The 9,961-nt window shown below is 40.0% G+C and overlaps 1 long non-coding RNA gene across 1 annotated transcript in view; it reads right to left on the bottom strand.

The window, feature by feature from the left end:
* LOC110329375 overlaps nt 1-9,734 on the bottom strand; it is a 25,317-nt gene extending 15,583 nt beyond the window's left edge. The window contains exons 1-3 of the long non-coding RNA XR_002380919.1: nt 9,682-9,734; nt 9,161-9,194; nt 745-875 (exon numbers count right to left, since the gene is read on the bottom strand). This is a non-coding gene — a long non-coding RNA (uncharacterized LOC110329375). The remainder of the gene's footprint in view (nt 1-744; nt 876-9,160; nt 9,195-9,681) is intronic.
* Nucleotides 9,735-9,961: the final 227 nt, after the last annotated feature.

Below are 9,961 nucleotides of genomic sequence, written 5' to 3'. Positions count from 1 at the left end.
AAAGAAAGAAAAAAGAAAGCATGAGGGTCTGTTTTGGATCCTTAGGATTCATGTAAAAGCTGAGCATGGTTGCTCACACCTCTAACCCATGCCAGGTGAGTAGAAACAGGCAGGTCCCAGGGACTAGCTGGTTCTTACAGTTTGAAACGGCGAGCTAGACAGTGAGTAAGATAGGTAGGTAGTGATACAGGAAGCCAATTCAAACCCACACCTTTCACATATAATTAAAAAAATAAGGTGGACAGGGATTGATAAAGAAGATGTGGGGTGAAGTCTGATCTACAAGGCATACATTGCACTCACACACATGTATACTTCTATACACACAACATGACCACATGAATATTCATACATTCAAACATATACGCACACACATGCACAAATATTCATGCACATGTAACTGAAAGGTCAAGCCATCTGTCCTACCATTTAACTGTTGAGTGATAACCAGTCCTTATCATATTGGTACTGGTAATTATTACATTCCCAATGAAACTAACTTCATAGCTTGGATAAAATAAAGACAGTTTTTTTTAATGATAGAATTAAAAATCTACAGATTTTATTTCTTGTTTGCCTAGCTAGCGGTTTAAAGATTTCTTAGTTTTCTTTCTGAACCTCTGTATAACAGATGTTTTTTTCCTCCTAGAATTTTACATAGTACTTTTTTTTGTTTTTAAGTAGTTCAAGGGGGGAAAATATGGACTGAAATGCTTTAGGTATACAGAATAAGAATCAACATACCTGCTGAGGTTTAATTTTCTAGAACTGCAGTGAGAAGCCCTCTGATATAAACTGAGTTAGAGCCAAATCTCCTTAGCCTCAGCTTTAGCGTGTCTAAGAACTTTCCATGGAGAATAGGTGCTATCCAGTCCCTGGAACCAAGTGCATTTTAGGACATTATTTTATTCCCACATCTTTACTCTTACTGTTTTGGTGATGGTGTTTTGAGCACAATGTGGCATTCCTTAGGTAGACCCTAGATTGTGTCCTGGGTTGCACAGGACATAAATGATCTGGTGGGAAAACATTGAATAATTAAGGGTAGTAGAGGTGCCAAAATGAAAGATACTTATTTGAGGCATTTAATGAGTACCATCTTGGGTCTTTTGGAGGGTAGCCATCCATGATAGATCCCCTTTTATGAGTGCTCCACAGCTTCAACAATAGTGTCAAGCCCTGGGACCTCCCCTTGAGCTAGATCCCACTTTGGGCCTGTTGCTGGACCTTCTTTTCCTCAGGCTTCTCTCCATTTCCATCCCTGTAATTCTTTCAGACAGGAACAATTATGGGTCAGAGGTGTGACTGTGGGATGGCAACCCCATCTCTCACTTGATGTCCTGTCTTCCTGCTGCAACTGAAAGAGTCAGATGCAGATATTTGCACTCAACCAATAGACAGAAGCACCAGACCCCTGTTGTTGAATTAGGGAGGGCTAAAAGAAGCTGAGGAGAAGGGTGACCCTGTAGGAGGACCAGCAGTCTGAACTAATCTGGACCCCTGAGATCTTTCAAACACTGGACCACCGAACAGACAGCATACATCAGCTGATATGAAGCCCACCAACACACATACATTAGAGGACTTCTGGGTCTGTGTTCATTCAGAGATGATGCACCNAACCCTCAAGAGACTGGAGGCCCCAGTGAGTTTAGAGGTCAGGTGGGGTGGGGGTGGGGGGGGCACCCACATGGAGACAGGTGGGGTGGGGAGGAGGTGTGGGATGTAGAACAGTCAGAGGGTGGATGGGGGAATGAAATATGGAGTGTAAAAAATAATTAAAAATAAAATAAAAAGAAAAGAAAAAAAATGAGTACCATCTTTAGTACCAGGCTTGTGCCCTGATTGTAGTCACAGAAGGAATTAGTGATAGAGAACATGTCTAGAGGACACTCAGTTTAAGTTATGAGATTTTTATTAAAATTTTAATTGTAATATTTAACAATATCTAGCGAGCTAATCTTAGGTTCACACACACCCATAGGTCTTGGAGAAATGCTGCTAAAAGCAGGTAAAATGTTTCATAGTGTTCCAAACTATGCAATCCGATCAGTGTGGTTGAAAGTACGTTAATATTGTGACTTTAGGACTCAGTACTTTGTTGTCGTATTAATTTAACTCTAGACTATAAATGCTTGAACCTGTACCTATTTTAATACCTCCTTATGATGTCCAAAAGTAATAAATGTCTTGATTAAGGAAAAGAGTGAGAATATAAAATATTTGTCTTTCTGCCAAGTCGAGGTTAACTGGATCAAGCCTGAATTATCTGGTATGCAATTGATATTCATTAAAGGAAGAAAATAATTTTCAATTTTCTAATCCATTTTGTATCTCATAAATTAAATTGATAAGAAATTTAAGATTTTTCCAAAAAAATGAACTTAAATGTAGGACGGAGAATATCCTTTTTATTTATATGTTATATATCACAATCATTCAATGAATAGTTGTAAGCAATATGAATAGATTAATGATGGCTTTATGACTCCAGCTAGATAAAATATTAATAAGAATGGAGAACCAGTGATGCGGTATTTATAAGTGTGAGCTCTGAGCAGAGCAGATATGAACTCTCTTTCCTGTGCTGGTCCTTCTAGGCTGTGTGGCTGTGGACGATGCCTGGGCTCCTTTAACCTCTGCATTAGCCTGGACAAGTTGCATTGCAGAAGTCCAAGTCTACTTGCCCAGGTTGCAGGAAAGGTTTAACACATGGGATAGACGTCAGAGGGGCTGCTGCCTCAGACTCCAGAACGAAACCTCTGATGTCTAGATGGAGGAGGGATCATGGGTCGGTATTGCCCACAGTTAAGAACTGCTACTTGAGAAGTATTTTTTCAAAATGTAACTTCCTCCCTTCTGCTTGTCTTTCTAAACCCTTTCCTACCCACACCAGATCCCCTTCAAATTTATGGCATATGTGAATATGAATACACACACACACACACACACACACACACACACACACACACACACACATATCCTTTGACACCTTCTGTTTCTTACCCTTATACATTTCTTAGTGATGGCCACTCAGTATTGTTACAAGTCACAGGGGTCATCTCTGCTGAAGCAGTAGTTTCTTCTTTCTCAGAGGCAAACGATATTGTGTAGCCCCTTCATTGGGGGTATGGAATTTGCTTTTCAAAAATTTGTTGAAGAACAAAAATGGAAAGGGTAGAATGAAGGCGAACCTAACTGTAGCTCCCCACTTCTGTCTTAAAGCTGAATTATATAGCCACAGGTACCAAATGAGTACAAGGAAAAATGGTTACTTTAAATGCAGAGGACTAGCATGTGTAAAATATATGACATATTTCAAAGAATATATAAAAACAAGCATAATATATCTTGGTAGTGAGAATTATTTGCTGACAGTGTTTGAGATAGGATAAGTGAAATATTGCTCATTTCCATTTTTATTTTATTTTATTTTTTAAGGGACAACGTTTGTATTTAGATGACTTCATATTTGACCACTTCACCACCCTTCAAGGTCATCTTACCCCTTCCAAAGCAAAACTTCAACAGTTTCCTGTCAAGCCCTTCTGAAAACAAAGAAAAGAGCTTCTTCCAGCCATATTATGCACCCATAATTCCTTTCTTTGAATTGTTTTATCTCCACTTGAATTAAAAGGACATATTGATGACCCCCTCCAAGATCTTTGGCATCTGATCCAAAACACCTTACTTTAGGATCCATTTTAGGATGACTGATGGATGTACTTATCAACTCCTGACAACCCACTTCTCTCAGAAATGAATTCAGAGTGCATTCATTCCAAAGATGCTACTACCAAATGAGACTTGGAAAGGTTACCTCAGAGATGCAACTCAAGTTTAAAATCTGGCATTCATAGCTAGATCCTACCACTTCTTAAACGTGGCTACAAGATGTGCCTCTGCTTTCAAATCTGATCTCCCAGTTTTACCTGAATGCATAAATTCAAAGTCATGTCTGGTCTATTCTCCATCCCTAAATAAACCTCTGGAATGTGGTTTTTTTAGCCTTTGGCCTCTGCATAGAGGAAGGCTTGGGAGAGACATGCCATTGCAGCAGGTGTGGGGATGGCTGCCTTGTAGAAAGTAGGTGGGGCTCCTCTGTATCTTGAGAAAATTACTGGAAGTGTTTCTACTTCAGGGTCCCAGTTCCAAATAAACATTTAGCACAGGGGAATAAGGGAAGTCCTCTGCAATATTGATGGCTTTGTAAAGTCAATATTGATGGCTTTGTAAAGTGTCAAGTCTTTGTAAAGGAGGCTTTCCACGAATTAATGTAGAATAGAATGTCAAAGACAAAGGATTTAGCAACTGATGCAACAGAGAATAAATCGCAAAGCAGTTACCACAGAAAAAGTTTTCCAAACTCCTGGCAGGTAGAATTCAAAGGGAAGCTGAGGCTTGTGACTTTGCTAAAATGCTGGAGTCAAGGCCAGAGTTCTGGCTCCCCAAATATCAGCTTTTCTTTGGCCTCTGCATCAGGCATGAATGTCAATGCTGTATGTGCACACACTGCACAAGAGAGAGAGAGAGAGGAGAGAGAGATGGGGGTAGTATAGGAGTCATTGGAAGAGTGTGTTTAGGGGAGGTGAAAAGCAAGGAGGATGGGTTTATGATAAGAAAAAGGATTCAACAATATAATATATATGCTAAATGACTCTGTTATCTGGAGGACCACAGCAGATAAAAAAAAGAAATCTTGAGCTGGCAATGAAGTTAATAGAGTTGAGTTTTATTCCCACTCCCGGCTGGGAACTGTGTGTCCTTGGGAATGTTATTGAATTACTCTGACCCTAAGTTTGTGAGCACTGTGGATAGAAAGATTTGCTTCTTAGTTTGTGGTGAGGATTAAATGTTATTGTGCACGTTAACCACCTGGCACCCTGCATGCTAATGGCCGTTTCCCTTTCTCTGCAAGCCCTCACACCAGGACAGAGCAATCTTTTTAATTTAATATCCTTGACTAAATGACTTTAAGTCAAACTATCACTATTGCTTAGATACTGTTTTGTTAAAAAAAAAAAAAAAAAAACGCTCAAAATAATTTGCGATCAGCAATCTTTACCTAAAAGCATCGATTTTCCCAAGGCTGGACAAGACGAAGCAATAGGATTTATTGTTGATGTGCATTAGAAAACTCAAGGTCTGACTCTCCACAAATTGCCTTGAATACCAGGTATATAGTGCAATATTTGACAATTCAGTCTGAGATGCCTAACACAGAGGACAACTATAAACAAGAAAGCCCGTCACGGGTGCACTTGCTCAATTGTACATTCATAAGTCAGGGGTTTCTCTTCCCTTATATTTCTAAAATGCAAGTTTAATTTCGTAACTACTCATTCATCGACATTCTGTGCTCATAAAAAAAAAACACACACACACACAGGAGAAATCAATTAAATTGTTCCCGGCTACCAGATGTTAAGGAGCGAGTAATATAACAGAGTCCAACACAGTTGTAAAGACAAACAATATGATGCGTGTCTAACAGTTGCTTAGAGCTCAGCAGTAATGAGGCCAAGGTCAGGAGTTCAGTCTCCCATGGCCAGTTAGCTTTGCTTCATTCTAGAGCCACCAACAGTATCTGTGCTATACATCTTGAATGTACACTCCATTGATGGTTAAGGTGCATTGAAGAGAAGGAAGCAGCAAGATTGTATAGACCACAGGAAGGACAGCTTAAGGATAATTCTGCCTTCTGCTTGCTTTCTTCTATCTATAAAGGCTTTCTGTCACCATTATCAGTCTCAAGGCTACTAAGTGTAGCCCATTGCTTTCAGCTTTCAATGACGCGTTGGGTAGGCGTTGGGTAGCAGCTAAAGTGCTAAGAAAGGAAAGTGCTAAGAAAGAAAGGAACAACTTTTCCTCAGTGATTCCCAAGCCTTGTGAGGATGGGATAGTCCTGAACATTCTGGTTGTGTCTTACATCATGGTCTTTCAAGATGTGAACAGCTATCTCATGCTTCCAGTGCCCCAGATGAATGCGTTCTCCTCTGCCATTCCTTCCCTACTATGGTCCAGGAATCATTCTAAAAATAAAGGCAAACCCAACCTCTTCTCCCTCAAGCTCTTTCTGTCAGGTGTTTTCTGTCTTCACTGAACTGAGCTGGCACCTTCCCCATCCTTCGAACTGATCAGTGAAGAAATCTACTTATTGAGATGTTAATCTCAGCTTAAAGAATGCCTTCATGGTGATATCTAGACTGGTGTCTTACCAAATATCTGAATCCCATGCTGAAGTGTCTTGATACATAAGATTTTGTAATCACTGCCTTTTTGCCCTCGTTGACATCTTTTGGAGTCTTTGCCCTCACTTCTCACTTGAACATAGAAGAATCAGGCAAAGCTGATAGGAAGTGAGTTGCAAGGTTAGATTACAATGACCATGGGAATGGGATTTCTTTACTTTCTTACACATTTCTATGAAGCAGAATCCCAAGTGGAGGATCCCCAAGCCAGGTCCCAAGAGCAGACTGACGAAGGGAACTCTTACTGAGAAACTGAGGAGTTGACTACAAATAGGTTTCTGAGATCTGAGCGCAGTTCCTTTGCTGGATGCTGTCAAGAGCATCCCCTCCTCCCCACCTGAACCTTTGAGTGAACCCTCAGAATTTGGGGGTAAACAAATATAGCTCAACACTGTGAGACAGTAAAACAAAGGATTCATTTAAGGCCTACTTGTATTTCTTATCTATGGAGACTGGGAGAGACAAAAATGTGTATTTTCATCAGCCATTAGCTTTTGGAGTGATTTGTTGTATAGTAAAAACTAATGAAGGAATTAAATTATTATATTTACCAGAATAACTGACTGATAACCAAATCTGTACTAACCCACTGAAGGTATAAAAAAACCAAAACAAACAAATAAATAAAATAACTGAAGACCAGTGAGTACTCAGGATTCTTTTTGATATTCAATAGTTATCAGTAGGGACTCCAAGAAGACACTACAAAGCTAGCCACCCAAGAGAAGTGCCGCTCCTGCTGAAGTCAAGAAGGACCAAATAGGGGCTGGTGAGATGGCTCAGTGGGTAAGAGCACCCGACTGCTCTTCCAAAGGTCCGGAGTTCAAATCCCAGCAACCACATGGTGGCTCATAACCATNGTAACAAGATCTGACTCCCTCTTCTGGAGTGTCTGAAGACAGCTACAGTGTACTTACATATAATAAATAAATAAATCTTTAAAAAAAAAGAAATTAAAAAAAAAAAAAAGAAGGATCAAATAGAAATGTTATTACCAAAGCAGAAAGCTTGGAACCACGGTTATATGCTCAAATTTAACAAGGAAGTTAATTCTCACACTATGTTCTGCCCTGCCTTATCAGTCAGCTTCGGATATCAGGGTAGGCCAGTGACGGAAGGCGTCCACACTATGTATCTTCACCAGGAGGCAGGGGGTTAGAGAGACTTCCCTCCCTCCCTCCTCCCTCCCTCCCTCCTCCCTCCCTCCCTTCTTTCCTTTCATACTATATTCTTATCATCTTCTCCTTTTTCTTTCTTAAAAAAAAATTTGAGGACCAACAAAAAACAGATGCACATTCAGGCAAGAATTATATGGACCCTAAATATACAGATGGTAACATAAGGAATTGTGTGATTGGATTCTGTATTATAAACATCAAGCTTAACTTCTGTAAAAATCCCCAGAGATATTTTATTTTTTAATTCTGTAATGTGGTAAGTACAAATACAATATTTGGAGAGTTAAACAAAGGATTCTATTTTTGACATTTATCAGCTGTGTGATCTTATACAAGATCCCTTGTTTCTTAACTTACAAAAGTTAAAACAATCAATCAAACAAACAAAAAAATTACTTCTACCTCTTAATCTTCTTATGAGAATAAAGGTGACTAGAATTACTGTTAGGACGCAGAGTGGCTCAAAGCTAGTTGTCAGTAAATAAAGCTTGCACCCCGCTGGTAACTGTGGTTTGTGGTTTAACAGAACATGTTCATTGGAAGGGGTGAACTCTAAGCTCCACTGCAAAGAAGGAAGCAGAGAACTTCTCAGGGCATGCAGCTCCAGCCACTCTCAGAAAGGGCCTTAGAGAGCTCCTAGGCGCTACTGCCTTACAAATGAACAAATGGATGCATTGAAGCAAGGCAGTGGAGGCACATGACTTTAATCCCAGCATTCAGGATACAGAGGCAGAAAGATTTCTGAGTTCAAGGCCACCCTGGTCTACAGTGTGAGTTCCAGGACAGCCAGGGCTATACAGAGAAACCTTGTCGGGGGAAAAAACCACACACACACACACACACACACACACACACACACACACACACACACACACACACAAAAGGTTTGTTCTATCCACTTAACAGCGTTTCATGCTTGGTCCAAATTATTCGAGTTGGGAGTTTTTGTTCTGTCTCCGTATTAGCATCAGCACTGACATAGCTATTAATAACATAGACACTAAGGGAAGAAAATGAGACTAACAATGACATCCCATCAGCCAGGTCTTCATTAAACAATGAGCAAAAGGAATTGGTGTCAAAACAGTGCGTGCAAACCTCTCCTTGATGTCTAGATTGTATAATAATTCATAAGAAACCAACATATAAAACAGAGATTACATCCTTTAAAAAGGCAACACTTTCTTTCATGTCTAATTTTCCCCATTATATCTGTGATCACACTCACCTACTCTGCCTCCAATTCATGTGTGAGCACTTTTTGTACGACTTAATTAGTTTCCTCCCGTAAATAGAGACTTACATTAAAATAAAATGAAACCAATGGATTAAGGTTAATTATGCCCTCTTCTCTTTCTTATTTCCTGGGCTTATGATACAATTAGTAATTGAAACTAATGAAAGCCAGAGTTATCTCTTTAATCATGTTTGAAAGAAAAAGCTGTAAAGCAAAAAGAGCCCATTCCCAATTTAATGGCCTCATAAAAGCTTGTGTGATCCCCACTGGCTTGGGGTGGAACGGCAGTTCGGACTGTTTTCACAGAGAGGGGATTCAGACTTCTGACTCTCCCACCCATAGTCTGCATCCAAAGGCCTTATAGATGCTTAGAGAGCATCTGTAGATCCCGCCTGGGTCGGTAGCAGAACAGAGTTTGACATTGCTCTGATGCTTTGCCACGGCGAAGAATGAGTTTGATATTTTGCTCATCTGATTTCTAATAACATTCTCACCAGCTACTTTGATGTGCTCTAATTCCCTTTGTGCCTGTGAGGATTAGGGAAAATGATAATTTAAGTAGCAGGAAGTATATAATAAATATTAGTTTCTTTTCCTTTTAAACGCTGTGTAAGTATAATCTCATAAATCACAATATGTTTAAGGCTATTTGATAGCTCCCTGTATCAAGAAACCTGGAAGAGAAGGGATTTTGTTTTGTTTTTTTGTTTTTGAATATCTTATAATGCAAATAAACATCCTCTAGGTAACCTGTTTGTCACCCTGGATATTTATAGTGCCATGGGAAGAGTTTGTTACTTCAGAATTGACAGACAGCTCACTTAGCACACCAGCAGACAGATGGCAAAGTTCATGTGCAATTTACAAGCTCAGTCTCTGATGGATTAGATATGGTCCCTGTACATTTTCCAGGCACCACAAGCTATATGATCTGCCCAGAGACGAGGGCCTGTGTGGATGCTATATATCACCCTTGTAGAGAAATCTGAATTCATTAGATCTACAGAATTGTTACCTTGAGACAGGGGCTATGAAGACTGGCAAGAGCGTCTCATTTCTCCATCAGGATGAGCGAGCTAAATGTTGCCGTTGTCCGTGTCATGCTTACAGGCATGACACAGATTATTTTTGGTGGAAACCATTATGCTCAGTAAAAGTGGTGCTTGGTCACCTGAGACCACAGAGCTGAGGTGGGTGGGGCTAGCATTCTTGGCCCTTACTTTCCTCACTATTTGGCAGATGGGATCTGTTTCCCTGAGGACCTCATCATTATGATATACTGGGATTAAGGAGTT

This window comes from Mus pahari, chromosome 12 (assembly GCF_900095145.1).
Source record: "Mus pahari chromosome 12, PAHARI_EIJ_v1.1, whole genome shotgun sequence".
Classification (NCBI taxonomy): domain Eukaryota; kingdom Metazoa; phylum Chordata; class Mammalia; order Rodentia; family Muridae; genus Mus; species Mus pahari.
The sequence above is the reverse complement of the archived record's forward strand: the minus strand, read 5'-3'. Positions and strand labels throughout refer to the sequence as shown.